This window comes from Bombus vosnesenskii, unplaced genomic scaffold (assembly GCF_011952255.1).
Source record: "Bombus vosnesenskii isolate JDL3184/JDL3185 unplaced genomic scaffold, Bvos_JDL3184-5_v1.1 scf7180000013311, whole genome shotgun sequence".
NCBI classification, from domain to species: Eukaryota; Metazoa; Arthropoda; class Insecta; order Hymenoptera; family Apidae; genus Bombus; species Bombus vosnesenskii.
In genome coordinates, this window is record NW_022882959.1 from 513,796 (window position 1) to 537,940 (window position 24,145).

A 24,145-nucleotide genomic window follows, 5' to 3' on the forward strand; every position below is an offset into this window, starting at 1 on the left:
TTTCGCACAAATTATAGCTTGTTGATCGATCGATGGCCGTTCAGATTGTATTTTTGGAGATGCGTTAGATTAATTTGTTAGACAATTTCTACGTATTACTCGAAAGATTAGATTACACATTAGATCGTAGATATTAGATAGATAGTAGCATTTCTAGAAAATTCAGCAACGTAAAAATGTACAAAATACAAGTGGTACGCAAAATTAAACGTTCGTTCTAACAAGGTGAAGTAAATTGTTACTTAGTTCTCATTTATTTGTCATATTGATAAAAAGATGAATTGCGCAAACATTCTTACAATCGCTTATTATCGCCCTTAAATGTACTTTCTCATTTGTATCTATGCATTATAGTTTTAGTAATTAGGAAGTAGACTTATGGGAGATCGAAGAGTTAAAAATGCTGTGAGAACGATTTCTTAAATCTTCTGCAAAGAGTTTCGAAATATTTGAACGCTATTCAAATTTTCCCCGCAAATTTTCTAATATTTACGGGCCGGAGTGTACGTGTTAGAAGCTTCGCTTTTGCTCGGCAAAGGGATAGAATATAAAGCTCGTTTGGTATTCGTCTCGTTGCGTCGACTCGATCATTGATGACAGTCAGACCACGTATCGTTAATAATCGAGCGTTTGTGGACGCACGGCTAACTCGCGCGAAACGCTCGGAACGGACCATCAGCTTGCACGATACGCTCGCGTAACACGCGTGTATCGCGCAATTAGGACAGTCACACGCGAATACTTAAACGACACACGGCCGAATCGAAAACCAGGCCGTTGTTCCCTTCCACACACAGGAAGCAAAACGCGTCGCGTTAAATCGACGTCCGCCAACGCGTCATCGTCTGCTCTTGGGGGATAATCGAACGTTCCAGAGACTTTGGACGAATCTCCTCGTTTTCTTGCTTTAACGTTGTCGTATCGTTTACGACGATTTGTTCGAGAAGCTTTCAATTTAGGGGATCATAGAGGACTACGTTATTTCACATCGATCTGATCGTATTAGCTGCTCGTTATTTCGCTTCGACGTCACTGTATCGTCTATGGCAATTTGTTCAAAAGTTTTCAATTTATCCGATTATAGTGGACAACGTCGTTTCGCTTCAATGCGATCGTATTATTTACAACGGAGAAACTGAAAAACGTAACAGTATTCTTCTTAAATACGATTTTATCGCTTCCTTGTTATTTTACTTCGATTATGTGATTATCCATGACGATTAGTTCAAACACTTTTCAATCGATGAAATTACAATGGACAACTTATCTTATTTGTCTCGTAACTCTCGCAAAATTATTAGTTTTTACAAAGTTTTTTTAGATTCTTATCAATGAAAAAAAAGGAAAAGGATTAACAACGATCTATTCGCGTTTCGTCGATGGTAGACAACGTTGTGAAACGGTAGTCAGAAAGATTGCGCGGTGTCTTGCTTACACATTATATTATAATACCATTCAGATGATATCTGTCTTACGTCATCACTTTAAAATGCTGTTTTTATAATATCTATCAAGTATCTCGCGGTATACGGATAAGGATCCTCGTGTTGGTTAAAGTCTTCGTCAATTATTCTAGGTTTCTCGATTTTTAAGCTTTTAACGACGTAAATTGACAGACCAAATATAGCAGATACTATAAATTTCACGTGCTAAATATCACCATACGTGCGGCAATTATTAATATTCGTGACGATCGCAGAGAAAAATAACACGATGAATACGTCTTTATACGTTTTTTCATTTTAACGTCAATTTTTTATTGTTGCGACTAAAAAGAAATATTTTAACATGAAACAGAGGGAAGGTCGCTGAGGCTCAGAAAAATAGCCAAAGTTTTGTGAAAGCCAAAGATAAAACTGTTAGGGAAGAAGAATATTTCAATAGCTTTCGATATTTTGATATCGAAACAAGCAATATTTTTGAAATTATGAAAAGGATGAGAAAGGCTTATATAACTGCGCAATATAGTTACAAGCACGGATAGTTACAAGTTTATATAACTCCAAAAAAGAAAAAGAAAAATGGACAAGTTTGATAACCGGGGGCTAATAAAACCTGGCATAAGAAAATACTAAAAAAAAAAAAAAGAAAAAAAGCACAAAATGTAACTTGTCGTGTTTTTCCCTATAGATTCCACTTACTTGTTACTAAATTTCGTTTCTTTATTTCCTACAAAAAGTCGAAAACACGCGTGTTCTGTATCCAACGCGAAAGATTTTGGAAATCTCGAGAATACAGAGATAATTATCTTGAAAATCGTCGGTTCTCGAATCTTTGTCGTTTAATCACGCTGTCATTAATCGAAATCATACTCCGTGGATTAAACTTCGTTCGCTTTGATTACAAATCGTTTAACTCGTTGGAACGAGAGGAAAGAACGAAGGGTGAAGAAATAATAGAAAGACCTCGGCCAGTTGTTCCAGTTCGTTTTCTTTTCTACCCGTTTCGAAATTTCTCAGGATATCTGATTGTAATGCTTAGCCTTTTGGAATGACGCACGGTGAACATGCTCAGTTGATTTTCAGATTATGTTAATTACGGTTAACGTACGATCGAGTAAGGTTGAAAGCTACTATTTGCCCGAGGTAAATGGAAGAAGAGAGACTGTTGATTCGTTGCAGTTTTGCATATTAGGTTCGCAAATATCTATTTGTCCGTGTTTGGAGAACGAAACTGCAGTTTGCCTTCGTTTATAGCATTTTAAAAAACAGTATGATAACCGAAGTGTGATTAACTAAAGCGTGAATGATCGTTTAGTGGAAACCAATTATAGATTGTTCGATTAGAAGAATAAAATGCAAGTTGTCCGTCTAACTTTGCCATTAGAAAAGTGATACTACGATTTCTTCTTTTTATTTGAGATATTTTACGAAAGGGTATAACGTTTAATTTAAAATTTACGCATTAAACAGATACGTACAGGGTATATCCGAATAACATGTACGAAGGGATCGTGACTGGTTCCTTGTGAAAAAATAAGAGGAAAATGTAGAATAAAATTTTCGTTTAAGGCTTCGTTTTCAAAGAAATAGAATCTGAACGTGCTCGGTTAAACAATTCGTTTAGTACACGCGTATGATAGATTTTGAAATTTATTTTTCTCGGAAACAGAGCGTCTTGCGGAATAATTTTATTCCACATTTGCGATTTATTTCCACGCGTAGAATGACGTCGTGCCGATTATTTGTTGCCGTTCGAAGTTAGCCGTGTTCGAGTATTGCTGATAAATTTTCAAACTCGATTCCCTCGAAAGCGAAACGTCGTAGGAAAAAAACGTTATTCTATATCTTTTCATAAAGAATCGCTTCGTTCGCCCGCACGTACGCGTTATTCAGCCGCACTCTTCATAGAAGTGAACATAAATGGAACAAAAATAAAATAAAAGATATAACATAAAACGAATAAGACGAATAAAACAGAAATGCGTAACGTAAAATCCAACTTTGAAAGCGTTTCTTCCTTTCTAACCACATTGCAACCTCAAAGAGATAAGAAAAATATCCAAGCTTCCTCTTTGACACGTTGTACTCGTCGTTTACTTTGCTTTTTCCTCGACTTCCTCTCGCGGGGGAACTGAAAAACACAGCCGCCGGATGTTCTAACGAAGAAATAACAGCATGAACGATCATGGCCACGAAATTAATCGACGAGAAATGCTACTTCGAGATTACACGGATCCACGGTAAATCATCTCTCCTTAATCGTTTCCTTTCTTCTTATCTACTTCTTCCTTTCTTATCTAAGAATAGGCAAACAAAAAATGGACCAAGATTCTTTCATACGATACTTTGTTTCTGACAAAATGAAATATGAAAATGTAACGAGTACGCGTGTACCAGTCCAACTCTTAAGTAAACGTATTGAAATTTTCTTAAAACGAACCTTTAAACGGGACAGTTTTGTTCCACATTTTTTATTTATTTTCGCGTGTACAATAACTTTCTGCCGATTGTTTGCTCGTATCCAGCCGATACTTTCGATCTGTTTTATCAACGATAGAATCATCATGATCGATTACTGATTATTATCATGCTTATATAATAAATTGCATAATAAATATGATGGTGTAGCTGCTACTAAAATGTAGTCTATAGGCACTTTGTGGCCTGACTCGTTAACAAATAATGAACGAATATTATAAATATACATAGAGAAGCAGGAAAATGTTGAAACCTGTGTTAAAGACGTGGATGGAATAACAAGACGAAAAAGATTTCAAATCGGAGCACAACAGGAAACGTAATAAGCCTGATTATGGTCGAGTATGGTTCTACTATCAAGATTAAAGCAAATTAATTAAAGATCAGGGGGCGTGATGAGAAGCATGAAATTGTTGAATGATATTAAATCACTTTACATACATATACACCTATGTAGCTACTACGTAATATTATGTAGCTAAGGTGCAGAAATATTTTTAGTTTCGTTTTACGAGGTTTTTAAACGTCGGTTCCAGGGATTTTCATCGGGAATTATTAAAACTTATAATGCTTGAATCGAATAAAAACTTACGTAAATACACGTGTACCGATGGATAGAAGAACATGGAAAGATAAGCAGTAAAAAATACGTGATTTTAAAAATTTCGATTGCGATAGGTAACGGTGATAGATAAGTATGATAAGATCTCCAATTATTTTCATTAACGCGATAAGAAATTCTATCACAAAAATCTCTAACAACCGTATAACCAAGCAAATATTAAAAATCTTTCCTCTATTTGTTCACTATTCGTAGGAATTGATCTGACTCTCAGAGGACTAGGTAATTAGTTGGTAGATTTTATTTCTAAAGAACAGAGTTGCCTGATTTTTCTCGAAACTATCTTACGACCAAATACGCTTGTCTGGTTTAATAGGGCCGTCCTTTCGAAAAAAGCAAACATCGATAACGATCGTTGTCAAATTTTCGATCGTAAGAACGAAATCGGACGAGGAATTGAAAATTTTCCGATTGCGAGTCAAGTTTTAGATCGATAAGGGGTTTCAGCGATTTCGTAAAAAGTCGTCGGTCCGGTCGTTCAAGCGTATATAGACGATCCAGAAGCGGATCTATACAGAATCTATAGAGGCTCGATCGAGGTCACGATCACTTTAACGGTAGTTTTCTGGGGGACAATTGCTTTTAACCGTGAAACCGTCCGTATCGAAAAGCTTGCACCACGCGATATCGCGTTATAATTACGTAAGTCCGATGCAATTCCGTCTTCTCGCCAATCGTGCTAACCGTTAAGCTTCTGAAAGGCTGAATCGAAACAATCGATTCGATTCTTCTCTATCGCGTTCCCTGATTTCTTTCCCTCTTTCTCTGTTTCTTCCTTTGGTTCACGCACACACCTCTGGCATTTTCTTCGCGAGATATCGAAAGGCGAGGCGTGGCGAATATTTTTGATGAAAAAATGGCGCAAACGTTGAGAAAGTCGGGGAACGGGTGAGATTGGAATTAGAAAATTGCTTGGTTGAAATAAAAATGAAACGCATTAAGACGATACGACGTTAAGAATTTTAACATTAATTCGTACAATTTTTCGATCGTTCTATTTTGAATAAAAAACCACTGGATATTTAAAGAACGAAAGGTAATTTCTGCAATAAAAGGGAACGATGTTTTCTTGGAAAAAACAAACGTTTCGCGAACAATGTGAAACGAGTTGAAAGTTGGTTTTGAAAGGATCGGTAACACGTTCTAATGAGATCAAAATAACGAGGACTTAAAAGGAATAAAACGATAACCAGCTAAAGGAAGGTCATGTTTGAAAATTTGTTAGAAACGTTACTTCGTAAAATATCGAAGATCCAGAGGTTGATTTTAGAACGAAGAATAAATCGATTCTGCGACTGTTGGCAGAAATCGAAAGTACCATTCTAATTTACTAATTCTCTGTACCGGACAATGAATCATAGTGACGTATACGTGATAATTTGCGTATTACCGTAATACAACGACAAGGTTAAGAGGTTCTTAAACGACCAAACAATTCTCTTCTATCCTGCTTGAGTAAACTTTTGAATAAGCTGCAACAAGATTTGCATACAACGAGCAAAGATACAAATCGATCGAATCACAAATCGATTCTTAAGTTTTATATTCGATTATCAGTACCTACTTTCGCCGAAAAACCGGTCTGACAAATTATTTGCCTAGAGAATTATCGTCTTTCAAGGATAATATTGGCGTTGGTCGTTTATTACGGTTAACGTTTCTTTAATCCTCGAACGACTCTCGATAATAATTTGACAGCTGATCAGGACGAAATTAGGCGGACATCGATGTTAATTTGGGTCAAGTAAATCACGGATGCGAGAACTGTCGCGAAATCAACGCGAATTTCACTCAAGATAGACACGGTTATGGATATGTTTAATATCCATATAATAACAATATCAAGAGAAGCATATACGAGGAGTGACATGATCGACGCGATCGGAACAGAGCTAAGAAAAAAGGTCTGGAGTAACTCGTAACTATCTGTCGAAGTTCGCTACTTTTTTTAAACATTATTTCGAAAGAAAATGTTCAACGAAACAATCTGTTTCGCGATTTATTATTCTCCTGGTTTTAAATGTTTTTGATCAAAAGAAAAACATAACATCAATTTGGAATACATTACATCATACGGTAACGTTGACGAGTTATTTAAAATATTTACGTAGAGATGGTTATTGGAAATAAATTTCGCCCTGCTCTGTTCCAGGTTATTCGTTTCGGTCTTCTTCAATTAAATTTAATCAAACGGAAAACATAACATCAATTGGAACATATTGTTTATCATACATCGTTTATTTGGAAATTATTTCAAATAAATTTCGCCTTTTTCCGTTCTAGACTACTAGTTTAAAATATTTTTACTCGTAAATAGATAACGTGTTATCTATATGATTTGCTGTTTGAAATATTTCCCTAGAAATTATTCGTTCAAATATGCGTCGCGCTTTTTCTAAAGACCTTCGCAAGTAAAGCTGGGAAAATTGAAATCGAATATTCGATTGCAACGATATTTATTCTACTCACGAGAGAGAGACGAGTCATCCAACACGAGAAACGGTCAAAACCACTTGGAAGTAGCTCCATTCAATCGGCACCGTGGAACTTCACCCGCGGTGCCTCTCATTCCTTCCGTTTCCACGGCGAAGAAGCGCGCGAAGATCATTAACAGGCCGGCATTCCTGCTTCCAAACCTCTCTCTTCGCTTTCCTCTTTTTTCTCCTTTCACAGAAATTCCCCACGAGGAAAGAAACCGAACGATGAAAGAGGAATTACGAGATTGATCGAAGATGAGCACACGATCGAAGAAGGTGGGCGACGTCTTTAACCGGATACAGCACCCAGACGAAACTTTCTTCTCCTCCGATTATCTGTGCCAGGTAGCTGGCCTTCGAGACAACCTCGCCGATTTTTCTTTTTTCCTAACCGTTTCTTCCAATTCTCCTTCGAATTCTTCCAACTTTTTCCCCTCGCCTTCCAATACGTTCTTCCTCCGTTTCAAAACTCTGTGAAATTTCGCCAACTTGTAAAAACCAGGGTTTCGGCCGCAGCCCGCGAATTGTCCGCTCGTCTAAAAATTTTCTTCTCAAACGTTTAGTTTCTAATTTTCGTGTGCCAAAAATTGCAGAGTTCCAGATTTCTTTGAAGATTCTTTCGAGTTTTCCAGATTCGACAGATCTTTATTCTGCGAGGAAATTTCTAGAGATTTAGCTTCCAAGAATTCTAAATATCGGGACGGTATTGCAGCTTCGGAATTTTAGATTCCTCGGTTCGAATTTTATTTTCCGAATAATTCGACGGAAAATTTGATCCAAGTATCTCTCTCTTGCTCAAACTTTTGGTTCGATGTTTATTTTAGCGTAATGCTAGTAAAAATCTCGTTAAACTTGTAAAACGATAAGCTGTCAGGATTTTAGACTCTCGATTAGAATGTAATTCCAGGATCTTGGATCGCTATATTCGATGCAGAGCTTGACAACTCGAGAATCTTCGTGGTAATCTTCCCTCAAAAACAATTCGTCTTCGCCAAAAAGAATCGACGAAATTCCGCACAGTCGATCGCGCGATAGAAATTCACTTTCTTCGAAAAACTTTGGTCGATTTTACGAACAAAATAAATAATTTCTCCCTGCCCCGCCCCGAAAAAACTTCCAACCAATTCTCCAGAAAGCACGATTAAATACAACAAGATGCGAAACAACTGGAAATAAACCTGTTGCACAGTTTTTCGATGCTCCAAACTGTTTAGTCGAACACGATCAACACTCGAGACCTTGATACAAGGAATAAAAAATAAAAATAGCTTGAGCAGCGTTAACCGCAGGGTTGACGACGAGGGATGTTTAACGACACTGTGGCTGACGAGAAATTAGGAACGAAGCGGAGACACGCGTTTCACGATCGAAGTGCCGCGACTAACTGCCGACAGACGCCGGACGAAGACTTTGAATAGGGGCCGTTGGAGGGTCGTCGCGCGGGAACAGCGGGGAAACGAAAAGAGGGAGGGAACGATCGGTCGACTTACGTGGCTACGGGGTGGGAGATGCCTGCGGGACCCCATGGACATTGGCAACAGATGGGAACATACCCGCAGGGAACGTACGTCATATAGGGTGAGTCATTTCGACTTGGTGCTGTATAGATAGAGTTTCGGATAGACTAACGCAGCAATCGTCCGACCTTCTTCGCCTCTTCTTCGTCAGATATCGTAATTCTTAGGAGACGAATTTTCAAAGTTACGATATAAGAATTAATAGGTTTGATCGATCGAAAGATTTTCACGACGGATAAGCGTTATAAGAAATTGCAAATTTATTTCATTATCGATAATCATTATCGATGATGGAAATTTATCGATATAAGCGATTGGATTTTTTTTTTAATATCAGCGATTATTATCGATGATTCGAATTTTATTCTGATTGCCGATAAGCATTATCGAGTGTAAAAAAAACGTATATAACGATTGAAGATGGTCGAATACAGGCAGAAAAAATATTGTCGCCGATGTCGTAACCAAACAAATTTTTCGCTATCGATAATGAGTATCGGTGGCCAAAATGAAATTCGAGCGGTCGATAAATGGTTACTGGTAGCCAAAAAAACCGAAACAATTAAAAATTAAAATTTTTTGACATTTATCGATAACTAGCTTCCATTTCAATAAAAATTAACTCTTTTTCATTGACCTTATTCCCAAAAACGCTAAAAATACCTGTTACTTTGAATCTCTGCATGGCACACGTTATTCGCGTAAGCGACCAAACACTCTCAAACGCAGGAATAACTTTTTTAAAATTCAAAACCAAACGACTCTATTTTCTCGTTCTCCCTGAGAAGTTAGAAGGACTTGGTTTATTATTTAAAGCGACGGAGCACATAATCGGCGCAGCTGACTAAATTGTCGAATATCGCGCGTTTTAACAATTCTTGCGCCACAGCCGGCTGAAAATCGATCGGCGTCGATGAACTGAACGAAATTTATATATGTAGACTAGGTTTTCTTATATACATTGGATCAGGCGCACACTGTTAAAACTAAGTTATATGATGTTCTAGTTATACTTTGTTTCAGCTTTGAAGTCAAGTTTAAGGCACCGAGTGAAGCGTCCTACTTTAGTTTGTCCACTTATTTGTATTATTCAGACTATTAAACGGTATTTTAACGCGTAGTACATTGTGCCATTATAAAACGTTCTCTTACGTTTGCTCGAAATAGCAAGGAAAAGTATTAACTTTATACGACACAGTGTATCACAGAATTAATATCCCATAAATTGATATCTTCTTTTAAATACTCTAAAAAATCCGCAAAAGTACCGTAACGAACTCGACCACGATCTCAAGAGACGCGTCAAACTGGTTCTATTTTAATCTCGTAATAACAGCAGTTAAATAAATTCAACGGCTAATTCCGTCGCACTTCTAAATCTACTTGAGGCGCCTCATGAATTGCAGATTTCGCACAATTCCACCATAGAATCACGATTACGTAGGTACGTAATTAGTAAATAACCTGTTAAGGTTATAACAGGTGGGAAAGTTAAGATTCATCGATCGAAAAATCAGTCGGGTTTATTAAAATTTCACAAGCAGACACTCGTATAAAGAAGAGCGAAGAAGAGATTTTTCATAACTATAATCCTGCCACTGTTTCCCTGCTTATTAACTCGAAGGCGTAATAAGCGCACGCGAAATTAAACGTTGCGCGTATACGCGTTACCGCGATAATTAGAGTCACCAGCTATCCAAACACTACGAAGACGAAGATGTACATATTAAGGGAAAATATACCACTATGAGATAATGTTTTGACGTAATAGACTTCGTTAACATTCGTCATTAATGGTAACAAATGTAATTAATTCCACTTAACGAAAGTTGAAAAATATTTGTACAGCTCATAGCGTTTTAACCGGAAGTAATATTTTAATATTCGTAAAAAGAGGACCGCTTTGACTTTTCCGACCACCTTCTATTTACGATGAAAACAAAAAAATAAATAAAAATATTTTACGTGTATTATATCTGACAGATCGATCGTGATTTCTTGGGTTAATTAATATCTGCAGCAGTCACTACGTGTAATCGACCACGTTTAATTTAAATTTATAATATCTTAATAATTAGAATTACGTCAAATTCTTTCCTTTCGTATCTTTACTCCTCCAAAGATTTCTATCAAACAAATTAGAAGAATATAGGAACGTTGTTCTTGATATTGTCATGTCGGCTGTTAAAGAAGTTATTATAATTTTCCATAATGTTAACCAGCCTATAAGTATCTATACGCCGTATCAATAAAACGCGAATATTACGAATATGTATAAATTATCGTTAAATCGTAAAACATCGTAACATGTGTAAATTAATGACTAAAGGATTATTTATCGTCCTCTTACGGAATCAACAGATTACACATATAGAAATTTAAAATACATCGAAATTAAATATGCAGTTCATCGTTGTATAAATTAAATACGTATTATCGCATCGTATTATCGTATTAATTCCCGTAATAACCACGATCTGACGAAAGCTGAGAGAGAAATACGGAGTAAGATTAGAAGTTGAGAGAGAAGCGGGGAAAAATGATAGAGAAGTTAAAGCGGAATATGAAAAAGTAAGGGTGGATGGAAAATGGATAGAATGGACTGATGGAGCAAAAGGAAGGTCGTCCGACGAACGATTCCAGGTTTTCGATAAAAAGGTGGAACAGGAACAGCGTCGAGCGGAAAAACGTAAATGAAAGTAAAAGCACGGGCAAAATGATTTTCTGGAACGTTGTGCGAGTCTCGAAAAAGGGACAAAGACTTCTGAGCTCGCAGATCGAGCCAGAACGCGTGGAAAGTACGGCAGGGGATGATTCGGTGAAATAAAAATAAAAAACAAAAGTATAAACGGATGGCGTCGTTATCGAGTTGCAGCTTATTTTCTGACGCTAGTTCCAATTGTTAGTTATAATGGTATTTAAAATCTGTTGTTTATGGAACGTCAGCTGACAGCGTCGAAGCTGTTCGTCAACGTGACAACCAAAATTGCCGACAAATTCGTGTAAGCTGTTCGAACAAGCTCGATAATCTACGATGCTATTCGAATTTCAGTTGCATTCAAGCTAGACCTGCACGCTTGCAGCAATTTCCCTGAAGGTAGATGAACGACTACCTACTGTTAGTCGGCAATAAACTGAAATAAGTTTGTGTATTTTCGTTTGAAATGTATTTATTTATAATACGTAAGTCAAATCCTTTTTCGCGGCCTGTAAATTCGATAAATAAATAAGATACGTTGTTAATGCCCATAATCTGTCATTCTGTTGCTAACTACATAAGAGAACGGCCTACGGATAAAAAGATTTTCACATCAAAAACAAACGGTAATGAATTATTACTATTCGCGTGGTGGATAATCGAGACGACACATTCGTCCTTCGATTAATCGACGTCGATAAAGTACCGTTCGAGTGGCGATAGATAAACGCAAATAATTAATATTAATAACGCCAGTTTTCTTCGGATGTCGGCGAAAGCAGCGCCGATCGAAAGAATACAGACGGATCGAGATGAACAGTTAGAAGGAAATAGTAACGGGTGTTTGCCAGAAGGAATCCGCCAAATAAAATTTATCTCGTTTCGCGTTACCGCGTTCAACGATCCTACGAATTTATTTTCTATTCCAGTGATTAGCATTTCTTCCTCTCTTTCTCCATTTCCTCCCTCTTTTTTTTATTTCGATCTGTCGAATAGCTGGCTTCCGTTCCAAGGAACGTATCTTTGCGTCTTTCGTAAACGTTTGTCATTCTCTTAGAACTTTTGCCATTTTTTCGCGATTGTAAAACTTTTTCTGTGCTTCTTTAAAATTGTATCGACAAAGGGCATCGCGATTAAACGTTTATAGATACGGAAGTAATAATATCATCTTAGATTAGAATCTTTGCAATTTCCGTCGCAATTGTGGAAGCGATAAGAAGCGATAAGATTCGTTGTAAGAAAACAAATATTTTTTATAGAATCTTCATCGATGAGAAGTATTGCAACAAAACGTCTAGAATTACGAAAGTGGTCGTATTTTCTTAGAACTAGCACCGTTTTTTAAAATTCATCGATATGGAAGGTTTAGAGTTGCGAAACTGTTTACGATGCGATGGAATTTTCATTGTGGTGTTGATTGTGCGATCCGGCGAGGATTCAGACGAGCCAAGTGCACACGATCGAATGGTTAAGCGAATGGTGTATGGTGATGACGACGACGTGTCGAAATTAAGAAAAAGTAAGATCCAAGTAACTGCGTTATAATTATATAATCGACAAATATAGTAAATAGGAAAGATAAAATATGCAAAGATGCATAGAACGCATATTATACGCGAAAATATAAAACAATAAAATATAAAATATTAAAAGTATAGTAAAGTATAGTTATCGTGATGTTCAATGGGTAAAATAAATCTCTGTTTAGGCTGCATTTTTGTAGATGGGATCAGAAAGATCCGAATTTGCGTAAATATCCGCGATCTAGTAATTATAATCTCTTCGTTCAGCATCGATTCGGAAATATTTGGTTCGCGTGCAAAGCGAGAGGGAAAACGTTGTTCCCGGATGTGTCTACCTTGCATCGAAACTGCCTTGAGCCAGTATCGACGTTGGTGCACGACAAATATTGACCAACGGAGCAGATAGCTGCGCGATTTTTCCGCCAGAAGCTATATTTCGCCGGTTTCTTTGCTTAACGGAACGGTCCTGCGGTACACGCGACGCTAGAAGCCCTGTTGCATGACTCGTTGTTATTCTAACCCTGTTCGTTCAGTCCAGGGTATAAATGTATCCTGGACAACCAAAGTGCAGTTAGATTGATTCCGTAGAGTTTGAGCACAGGATTTCGATCGTTTCGGCTTTCTATATCGCTGTTTGACGATTAAGAATGGAAACTCCTAACAGATATCGAAGACTTCCTCGTCGACTTTCGATCGTCGTAACTTCACAACAAATACCAGAAATCGTTCCATCGTGTTAGAAATCATGAAAAAGTACGCTCCCGTCTGAAACCAACGATAGATGAAAATTGGAACGAAAGACACGTTCCGGTCGTAATTTCGAAAATCGGAGCAGGACATCCTGAAAGCGGTCGTCTTTGCCTCGGAGATACTTTTTCACCTTATAATATCTTCTCTTTTTTCTTCGAATCTTCCAACAATTCCTCCATCGTCGAAGAAACGGCCCGTAAAAAGAATTCGAGGAGAACAGAACAGTTGGTTTCGCGGAAGATAACGATCCTATTACTCCGCGTATTACATCCGTTTCTTCCGATGATCTTAGAAGCCTCTTTCGCGGCTCAATGGATCGTTATGCGCTCGGTTTTCGCGTGAATCGGCCTTTCTCGGAACACTTTCGAGCCGCAGACGCTTGCCAGCCGTGCCGCCGTTACGTCGTGCACCATAAAACTCGAATCTGCCGCGCTTTTTATCCGACAGAGACTTTCGAAACAGGAAGCGTTTCGCCGGCATAAGAGATCGCGGAATATTAAAAATTCATATAACGAGTCGCGGACTCGGTCTGTTTCGTCTGCAACAACTATACCGGCTAAACGATTCGCGACTTCGCATGCACGCCACTCGTATTTTTTCTTTATTTCCCGAAACGCTCCTACATTATGCAAATGGTTTCACAAGTATAACGTTTTACCGGACGATATGCTTTTTTCGCGTAGACACGGAATGCTTGATGTCGTGGTCGATAAGAGAAGACTGCAAGATATTAACATTTTGAAAAGAAACAGGATCCTATTTGCTATTTTTAGTTCGCTTCGAACTTAAAGGTTGTAAACTTGCTTCTCTGTAAGATTTTCAAATTTTTGGTACTCTATGCGTTATATAACGTTGAAGAGTAGCGGAAATTCGCGTTCGAGAAAGAAAGAGAGTCGTCTTTTAAATTTTTCTCTAGCTTGGAATTCAATAGTGAAACGTTAAGCGATGATTATCGATAAGCGAGTGGTTGAAGAATAATGGAATATAGTCAACTTTGATCTTGTTACTTCGGTTAAAATTTAATGGGTGAAATTTTGATATTTTTTATCGTGCTATTTGTTACGTACGACGTACGTCGAGGAACGGCAGAAAGTGGAAATCACGTTTGGTATTTTTCTCGTGACATTGAAAGAACGTAAAAAATATCATTTTGAAGAGAAGAAAAAGGTACTTGATTTAAAATCCAAAAATCAGGGACTACTTAATAATACGAATCAAAATTATAAGATAAATTACAAAGCGCCTTCCGGCCAAAGAAACTCTGTAGATAACACAAATGACTTTGTAACTATTCTACAGAAATACGTACATAAAAGAATGGAATATAAAAAGGTATTAGATATTCAGCTTGATAAGAGGCAGAATCTCAGAAAGAAGCAGCATCACCTCGGCTACCTCTTCGCTCATTTAGAATGTGGAAAGGGAATATTGCACGCCCTGGAAAACCCGCTGGTATCTCATGACGAATGTAGGAATAAATATGCCAGTGAAGATCCTCGGATTTATATTTAAATTCCACATTAAATCGTTGGGAAACGGTCGAGTAATATTCTTTACAAGTTGCAAAGAATATTCTTCGTAAATAAGTTTTCATGCCAACTTATTACAATAAGATCAACATAATTTATTCGTTCCTATTATACTGAAAAAACTAGGGACAGTTTAATCACGAAAAACATATATATACTTTCACTTCCTAAAACGAGTTATTACGCTTATCGATAGTTATTCGAGGGAAAGAAGGACGAAAACAGGACGATTAATATATCTCGCTTATCGTCGTGAATCATCTTGCATCGAGTCCCGTGTTACAATACACGCTTTCGAAAAAAAAAAGCGGATACATTCTGGTTACATTAATTAATTGATCAACTAATTATCATAATTATTTAACGTACGTCTTAACGTAGTTTGATACGGGAGAAAAAGCAAAATGTACAAGTACGAATATAAAAGTATTCAATTAACCAATTTACGTGGAGAAAATCGTCCATGACTGGTTTGTACAATGATCTATTGAAAGAAATTATGGGATCGGCCAGGAAACAAGGTTGATTAGCTTCGTTAGATCTACGTATCTGCAATTTAATGAGCGATTCGATCTTCCGATAGATTTCAAATGGATTTCTCTTCGGTTAATGGTTCTACGGACGCGAAGACGCTAGAATTCGAATCGATGATTTCGTTGCTCAAGGTCGTGTTTCCCTCCACTATTAATCAGCGTAGAATTTCCTTTTCCCTTTTACTCGGTCCACCCTGTTAGTTACCCCGCTGTGTCCTTTAAATCAGTTTCGATCCAACGGTATCTTCCTATCGTTGAGCGATTTATCAAATCGAGGAAAGATACGAACAAGTCGTTATTAATACGCATAATCTCTCACTCGAATTTTGTTTTCTCGAAAGATTAAAAAATCTCTTTGTTTGTTAGCGTAAAAGTAAAGTTGGAATATAAAAATTCGAAGACTCTAACATAATTAACGATTATGTAACGATCTCGATTGTTTTCTAAAAAATTAACGTTCTCATCGTCAACATTTTTTGAACCATTTTTGACTCGATCGTATTTTTTTATCGTTGACAAATTTTCCTAATTTAGGAGACGCGTGAGAGAACCGCTACTGATAATACCTATAACTTCTCATCTCGATTCTATCTTACGGATTTTCTTAAAACCGCTTCAACCGTTTCAATCGCACGACGCAAACGTCAGAAACGAACGAAAAATGAAGGAAATTGGCTCATTGAAAAAAAAAATTGGTCCGCGAACGAATCGCTGGAGAACAGACGGGACCACGATGGCAGAGATGGAAGACTGCAGAAAATTTGTGTCAATGCCGATGGCTAGAGCAAAGAAAATTAAGGCCACGAAAGGAGGCACACGTCAGCTGTCGCGCAAAACGCGAGTAACACTTTTGGAACAGATGGTAACGCTGTACGAACGGTACAGTATGCGAATAGCGTACCACGATCCCTCGTACTTTGGCTAGCCTAGGTCTGGGTTAGGTCTAACAGGTCTTGGAAGTAGGCTGATCGTTAGGTCTAGGCCACGTTCAGTTCAAGACTGGATCACTTTGGATTACGTCTGGTTTGGCCGGGTTAAACGGCTGAATTACGATTTAGCCTAACTAGAATTGGGTCTGTGTCGAGTCTAGCTTCTGCCTAGCTTCTGACTTGAATCTAGATCTCCATTAGTCGAGTCTAAGTTTAGTTCTTCCGAGAATCGATCTTCCTCCCATTTGTTTCAATGAAGTTTACACGTCCAGCAATTAAGACGAGGAAACTATATCGGGTTAACGCTAGAAATTCCGTAATTTGCACTTTTTGCTATTCTTCGTGGCTCTAGTATAGTATCCGGGTTGAAAAATATTCGACTCGTTCGTTGTCGAAAATTGATAAAATGTTGCGTCAAGTGTACAAATTTACAACAAGGAAAACAGCCGAGCAAATTCAAATTTTCAATATATGGTAGTCAAACGGATGAGTTTGATTAAATTTTCTATTTAACGCGTTATTTAAAAAAGAAATTATTTCTACGGCCTCTGCTTCCTTCGTAGATACGATAGGGTTGGATTTAAGGGTTGGGTTTTAAAGACTACGAGTCACGAAACGGTTGGGCCAATAGTAATTGATAAATTATTTTTTTATCTTTCGTCCTTCTATGCGTTCGTGGACAAAATTGCATTAAATAATTGCGTTTTATTATTTGCAACGACGTTCGGATTCATCGAAAGCGAGCAAATAATTTTAACCATTTGAGCCATTGAAATATTCCAAACGAAACTTTTCGTTCTTCGAAAACAGGACACGGTTTTCGCTGGTCGCCATTGCAAATCGTAATCGTTTCAACGGATTTCCTTGGTAGCCACTCTACAGAACATCACAGGGTTGCAACAAATAATTTCAACAAATCAAAATTAATTTCAACAAACATCGCCAGTCGTGTTTCGCGATTATGGCGACACAGGAAAATCGCAACGATGCGGCACTGTTATTGGTAAAACCGGAGATTGCAAAGTATTTCGCGAACGTATGTACACTGTCGTTCGTAAGTATGTGGACACTTTAGAGTTTGCTTCGTTTCAATTCTGTGCTTCGCGTATAAAAATGAGAAATATCATTTATTACATAAGAGACAGAATACAAATGAAAATCGAACATCGTAAAATTAATTTTAATTCGATAACGTTGAAAACAGAGCAACTACTTAATATTTCGAAAAATATATCATAGGTCAAATATAGTAATATATTTATATCGGATCTATAAATTTTTTTTATAATTTTGATAAAATAATCTCAAGATAACTAATATAATACAATATAATAAATGATTTTTAGGATAATTTTCTAAACAGACAAGTGGACACGTAATAATTTTCACCTGAACGTTAATGTTGGGTGAAGACTTGGCTGAGAGCTTGGCTGTGAACTTAAATGGATATACACTCTACTACTATATATATAAATAAATAAGCAATATGTAAATAACAAATAGATAAGCGTTAATATATAATAAGACACCTGAACGATAGTGTACACAGGCGTTGGTACGATCCATCGTGGGATTATGTCATCGATAACGATATTCGAGTAACCGCCGCCAATTATTCGCCATCCGGCTGATGTTGCGCGATGCACGCTTTAAGAAAAGATGATAATACATGCCTGGAATATATTATTTAGCCCGTAACGATTTGTCCTCGTTGTATACGTATACGTTTGATAAATGTCGCTTCCTGGATGGATCCACGGTAACGGTACAAGGAAAATAAAGAGTCCCTATCGTCTCTTCTTCTTACGAAGTCTCCGGTCAACTGCAAGTTTATAAATCGTTTTGTCCCGTGGTTTCCTCCTTTTTTAACAACAGTGTTTGCAACTTTTATGTTATCTTAACTTTAACGGAAGTGTCCATGATTCTGTACTCTATACACGTTGTTTACTATCTTATACTACACTTTTGATGATTCGCGAATAGATTGCTTTTATCACGATCGATGAATAAACAAGCGAGCTTGATGTTCGTCGATTTTATCACGATTTCTGACAAATCTTGTGCGACAGAACCTTCTCGTTGCTCCGAAACGTGGAAAATTCATCGTTTATACGCGTCACGTTTTTGTTAAATTACTCGTTTCATCTATAGTAGAAGCTTCTCGATGGCTGAAAGCAACAAAGAACGAGGAAAAGTAGGACCACCATGTCGTTTCACGAGTTTCTCTCTATAAATAACGATCCGAAAAGAGGACGAGGGTGCATCAATCGAGCCAAACTGTTATCTAACGCCACAGAGGGACTCGTCCCGCTAATCCAGCAGATTAAACACGGCCTAATCGTCTTCCTACGTTCATTTTCATCCTGTCATCGTCGTAGAAATGTCACGCGATCCATCCTGTCGCGAAACAACGTAATTACGTTTACCTTTCGTTCTTTCTGAACGCAATCATTCCTCTTCTAATGGCTATCGCGATTCCTCTGTCGTAAGACACGAATTACGCAAAAATATAGATTCGTATAAATCACTGAGGACTTTGATGATTCGCCATACGAATACGCTCACTGTCGGTATAATCTTTGACGCTGTTTTACGTCCAAAGCTACGAAAAGGTGTAGCGTCATCGTTATGGGCAACCGTCGATTTTAGACAAATTCGAATTATCCGACCCCCTCCCCCTACCAGTATAAATATACGGACGCGATCGCGGGAGAGGCAGTAATATACCGAGTGACACGTGTTAGCGAGCAATATGTTGGAGTCGAGTTTTCCGCGAGCGAACATATTCTATCGGTGCGAATGCAGTAAACGAGCGTCTTACGACGGTTTGTACTTTGTTTATTTATTTATTTGTTTAATTTATTCGAAATATATTTGACGGGTTGCGACAGCAACCTCTCGCTCTCGTTATTTCACATTGTCTATCCTCGACCAATCCTCCGCAAAGGTTTCTAACGAAAAGCATCAGAGTTGGCAAGAAATCGAAAAGTTGTATTGGCATTGTATCGCTTTGAGACAAAGATACACTTCTTTCTTTACAATCTCGGATAATTATCGTTTAATTTGTATCCACACTGTCGTATCACTTTGAGATAGATTAAGATACTGTCCTCTCTCCAAAATCGCGATTAATTGTCCATAAGATATGCTTCGATAATTCTTTAACCGTAGAACGTGGTATCAACTAAAATTTCGTCACGATCGATCAGAGAAATTCAGATAAATAAAGTTCTACCGTATTATTCGACTCTTTCCGATCTACGAAATCTTTCGGTCTGCCTTTTATAATCGATCTAGCCGATATATACCTTGGAAACGTCATTCTGTCCCAGTTCCCAGGCATCGAGGAGCATAGAGTTCGTTTTCACGATGATTCTCGTGCACGTTTTCTGAGGATCGAGTTCCGTCGGTCTCTATATACATATATGTATGCACTTCCGTAAGCTGCCATTCCAACGCAAATTTATTCCACAGAGTTTCTGCGTTCTAGTATCGTCACCACTAGCTTCAATTCTTTCGCTTCCGGTTGGTATTTTGGCAAAAGCACGTAACTGATTTAGCGAGATATTATTACCTATGACTTCTATTATATCAAATATTTTATTATTATAAATTTGTATATCGACATAACGTAAAATAATATTACGCGCTATTGTATCGTATCACGGACATCTTGCAATAATTAATATTTAATGATAAATTTATACAGTATATCCGTTTCAAGAGCATACAGGCGATTGTTTCTTCGAGTATCAAAAATACGAAAAAATGTTGCTGACAAGTGTATGGTATCAAAGGGGACGTAATATCGTGTAATTAATCTTTTTGTAGTTGTTCGAGTAGAGATATATCTCATACGAAGATGTTAACGCAAAACATTTCAAGAGCATTCACGCGATTGTTTCTCCGAGTATCAAAAATACGAAAAAATGTTGCTGACAAGTGTATGGTATCAAAGAGGACGTAATATCGTGTAATTAATCTTTTTGTAGTTGTTCGAGTAGAGATATATCTCATACGAAAATGTTAACGCAAAACATAAAGATATTGACTACTTATTTACGTCGATATAATTTAGAAGATACTTTAACGTAGGAAGATTTAACGTATGGAAGACAAGGAAAGACGCGAGACGGTATTATTGCGTTTACGTTGTCTTTGCGTTTCATACGTTAAATTTACGTTAAATTAAAGTTAAAATATCTTCTAAACTAATGATTTTTCGATATAAATAGGTTAATACTTTTTTGTAGAGTCGGCTTTCGCCTATTGCGAACTTATCCTATTTATTTTATTTATTATCGGTGGACACAGATATCTTTCTTATATTTTACTCCTACATTTTCATCGTCCTTGGATCTGTTCGTTGGGAACAACGCGATAACGTTAATATCGTATTAGCACACAGGCTCGCGAAAGTATTTATTCGGACACTTGCAAACACTTCCAAACATTTTCAGATTCCATTAGCACTTTTATCAGATGGATTTTTAAGGATTTCTAAGCTTCGTATCGTAGCTATTCCAATTCTTTCAGCGTAAATACCATTTCTTCGCAATGTCTTTACTGTATGCTTAATGCTTTCCAATTCTAAGGTTAATACAATGATTGTCTTAAAACGTTTGAACGGTGGTGATGCCAAATCTTTTTGAAACGATCGGTACGGTTCAATGTCTTTGAAACACAGACAACGATTTTTTCTGCATTAATGAACGATTACTATCTCGCGTGATGGATCGAGTCGCAGGTTTGGAGATGCGAAATATTAATTCAGACGGTTGTAATTTTCACCCGAATAAAGCGAGACTTTCGCTTATTACGCTCTCATTTTTACGTCGCCGTTGTTTAGCATTTCAGAATAGCGTGATTTGAATTAATTGAACTTCCGCGGTTATACAGCCGGCTACGTAATCGCGTCTCCCCGAACCGAGGATACGTTCTTGCTTGGAAATACGATGGATCCCTAGATAGGATCTCGTTTCGTCCATATACATATCGGGAATTTCGATCGGTTACGAGGCTCCTTTCTTTGGACTTCTGCTGAAAAATGCCATTCGACTCCGATTGTATTAACGAGAATGGACTAAGAATTCCGTAACGATTACTTAATGATTCTATCGAATTAGAAATTCTCTTTATAGGATTTCATAATTCTCTAAACTTTTTAACCTGTTAACTAGATCGTTCCATTGGACGTAACAAATTTCTTTGATACTTCGGATCGCAAAGTACGTATCGTGCTAATGAAAAAGCAGTCTTGCGATAGAGTAACTAGAAATCAAAAGCAATGGAAAGCACGCAAAACATTAAAAAGCGTCGTAGCATTTATGACAGAGAGCGTAGATTCATCGATTTCCACGCTCGTCTAATTCGAATTCACTAAAATGTTATTTATAGAAATATCGTTCTATCTCTTAATATCCTATATATATGTATTCTTTGAAATTCTCAAGTTATTAAATCAACAGAGTTCAACGGCGTTCTTTTATGCGTCTCTCGTCTTCAATCGTGGAAAGAGATAGAAGAAACTTGTTCGCGAAATCGCGTAGAAACAGCCAGTGTCTTGCCCTTAATTTCCAACTTCGCGAATTATCGCAGATACAATACCACTTCTACCGTTATCTCGAATCTTACTCCGCAGTTCGAAGCGATTTAAAAATGCTCGTCGGTTACGTGAATCGCGAGGAAATTCTTATCCGAAGATGCGATCGAAACCCGAACGTTAAAACTATTTTACGATCGAGATAACGCGGTAACTGCCTACAATTCGGCTCTAATTATCGATTTTTGCCGAAATTTCCGACGATCGTCCTTTTTTCAGACACACTCACTATTCCGATCTTATACCATAACTTGTACTAAACGAAGTTTTTGCTTCTTTTATGGAGGTAGCTTTATAACTAAATAAATACTATTCATAGTAAAAGGCCATCTTTTATAGCGATACTTAAGCTATTAAAAATCTCAATTTGTTGGATGAATTTTTTTTAAACGCTGCAAGCCAAAAGGTTTCGAAAATTATTTTCATCGCTTTTACGAATTTTCGATTGTTTTATAATTGGTTTTACGATTACCATCGTTTCTTCGTGTGAACTCATAACGCTAAAAGGAGTACGCTATCCCATGTGTAGAATAACATTACGTTACGTAATATTACATAATATTAACATTAGCGAAAGACAATTATTTTTAAGTGGAATAATTTTCAAATCTTCGCGTTTCCATCTTTTCTTACTAATTTTTCGAAAGAAAGCGCGATTCGGTGGGAAATGGAGAAAAATTCACAGTTACTTTTGCATGAAATAATTTACAAATCTTGGCGTCTTTTCGGTCTCTTGGGAAATTTTTGAAAGCACGTAGATACGCGATCGATGGAAAGTTTGCGCAAATTTCATTCTTATTTTTCAATGACATAATTTTCAAAACCTCCGCGCTTTTCTCTTCTTTTCTCGGGAAATTCTCAAAAAGCAACACGTAATCGATGGAAAATTTCATCTCTTGGAAAATTTTCGGAAGAAAGTAGGTACATGGTCGGTGGAAAGTTGAGAAAAATTCACGGTTCAGAAGACAAACTATATAGATACACGGTTTTCATTAGCCTACTTGATTCTGACAGGCCTGGATCGAACGCCGATCCGGTAGACCTCGATTGGATCTCTTACTTTGCTTGCCATGATGCACGTTAATGGGCGACAATGTAGTATAATCGACTACTCCGTGTTCATTACGCGTTACGATACTATAGAAACGCGAACGAAAGCGCGAGATTCTTTCATCGGAACCGCCATTTTTCTCCGTTCCGTGTGCCTTGAAACGGAACAAAAATCGAATTTATTTTTACAACTCGGCTACTTCAACAAGTACTTAACCGGCTTAATCAGTGGACTGATTTGTTTGCGTAACGAATAGGATGTTTATATAAATTGATATTTTTATCAAGTAAATGAATGGAAGTTGAGTTTGTTCTAGCTGCCAAATCAATCGTTAAATTGGATACTTTGCGGCACAACGCGTTAAGAACTAGTCCACGCTAACTGCTATATCAGAAATGAACAGTTAAGAAACGATCTGAAAATCCGAACCGTTATTGAATAAGTAGAAAAATTCACCGCAAGATACGGCAAGGAAATGTCAAATTACGCACAAGCAGTGGCAAACGAGCTAGTAAAAAACCTTAAACGCCACAGATATAGCGAGACGACTCAGACGCGGAAAACATCCAATCGACGACACACACGTCGCTCTAAAATAAAAGAAAGATAAGAAACTAAACTACGAGGAACACGGTAGCACTCGTTGGATCGTTAATTCAGAGGACTACCATCGTTTTATCCGCCAAACAAATTAAAAGATACGCGAAATGCCCGGATGGCAGATTATAAAAAGAAAGGAAAACAGTTGGTTCTTTTATAAGTAGTCATGAATTTATTGCCTCGTAAGCAAAGAAAAATATTTTGGATGAATTGCGAGAGATCGTCGATCGTCAACGAATACATTAAATTACTCGAATCAAATAATCACTCGCGAAATTTCTTCTTCTCTCATAGGCATAGACACGTTGTTTTAATCGACTTATGGAAAATTAACAAGCTACGAAATCGTTATAATTGAAACTGTTTTGATTTTTACGCGCAATTTAAGACAGCT

General features: G+C 37.4%; 1 protein-coding gene across 2 annotated transcripts in view; it reads right to left on the bottom strand.

The window, feature by feature from the left end:
* The window catches only part of LOC117234970, a 65,947-nt gene that overhangs the window by 14,150 nt on the left and 27,652 nt on the right, over positions 1–24,145 (bottom strand). The window contains exon 1 of one of the 2 annotated variants that reach the window (XM_033496566.1): positions 7,012–7,682. The exons of the other annotated variant lie outside the window; for it this stretch is intronic. The gene's annotated coding sequence lies outside the window, so the exon portion shown is untranslated. Of the gene's footprint in view, positions 1–7,011; positions 7,683–24,145 lie in introns of those variants that run through there. 2 annotated transcript variants of the gene reach the window in all.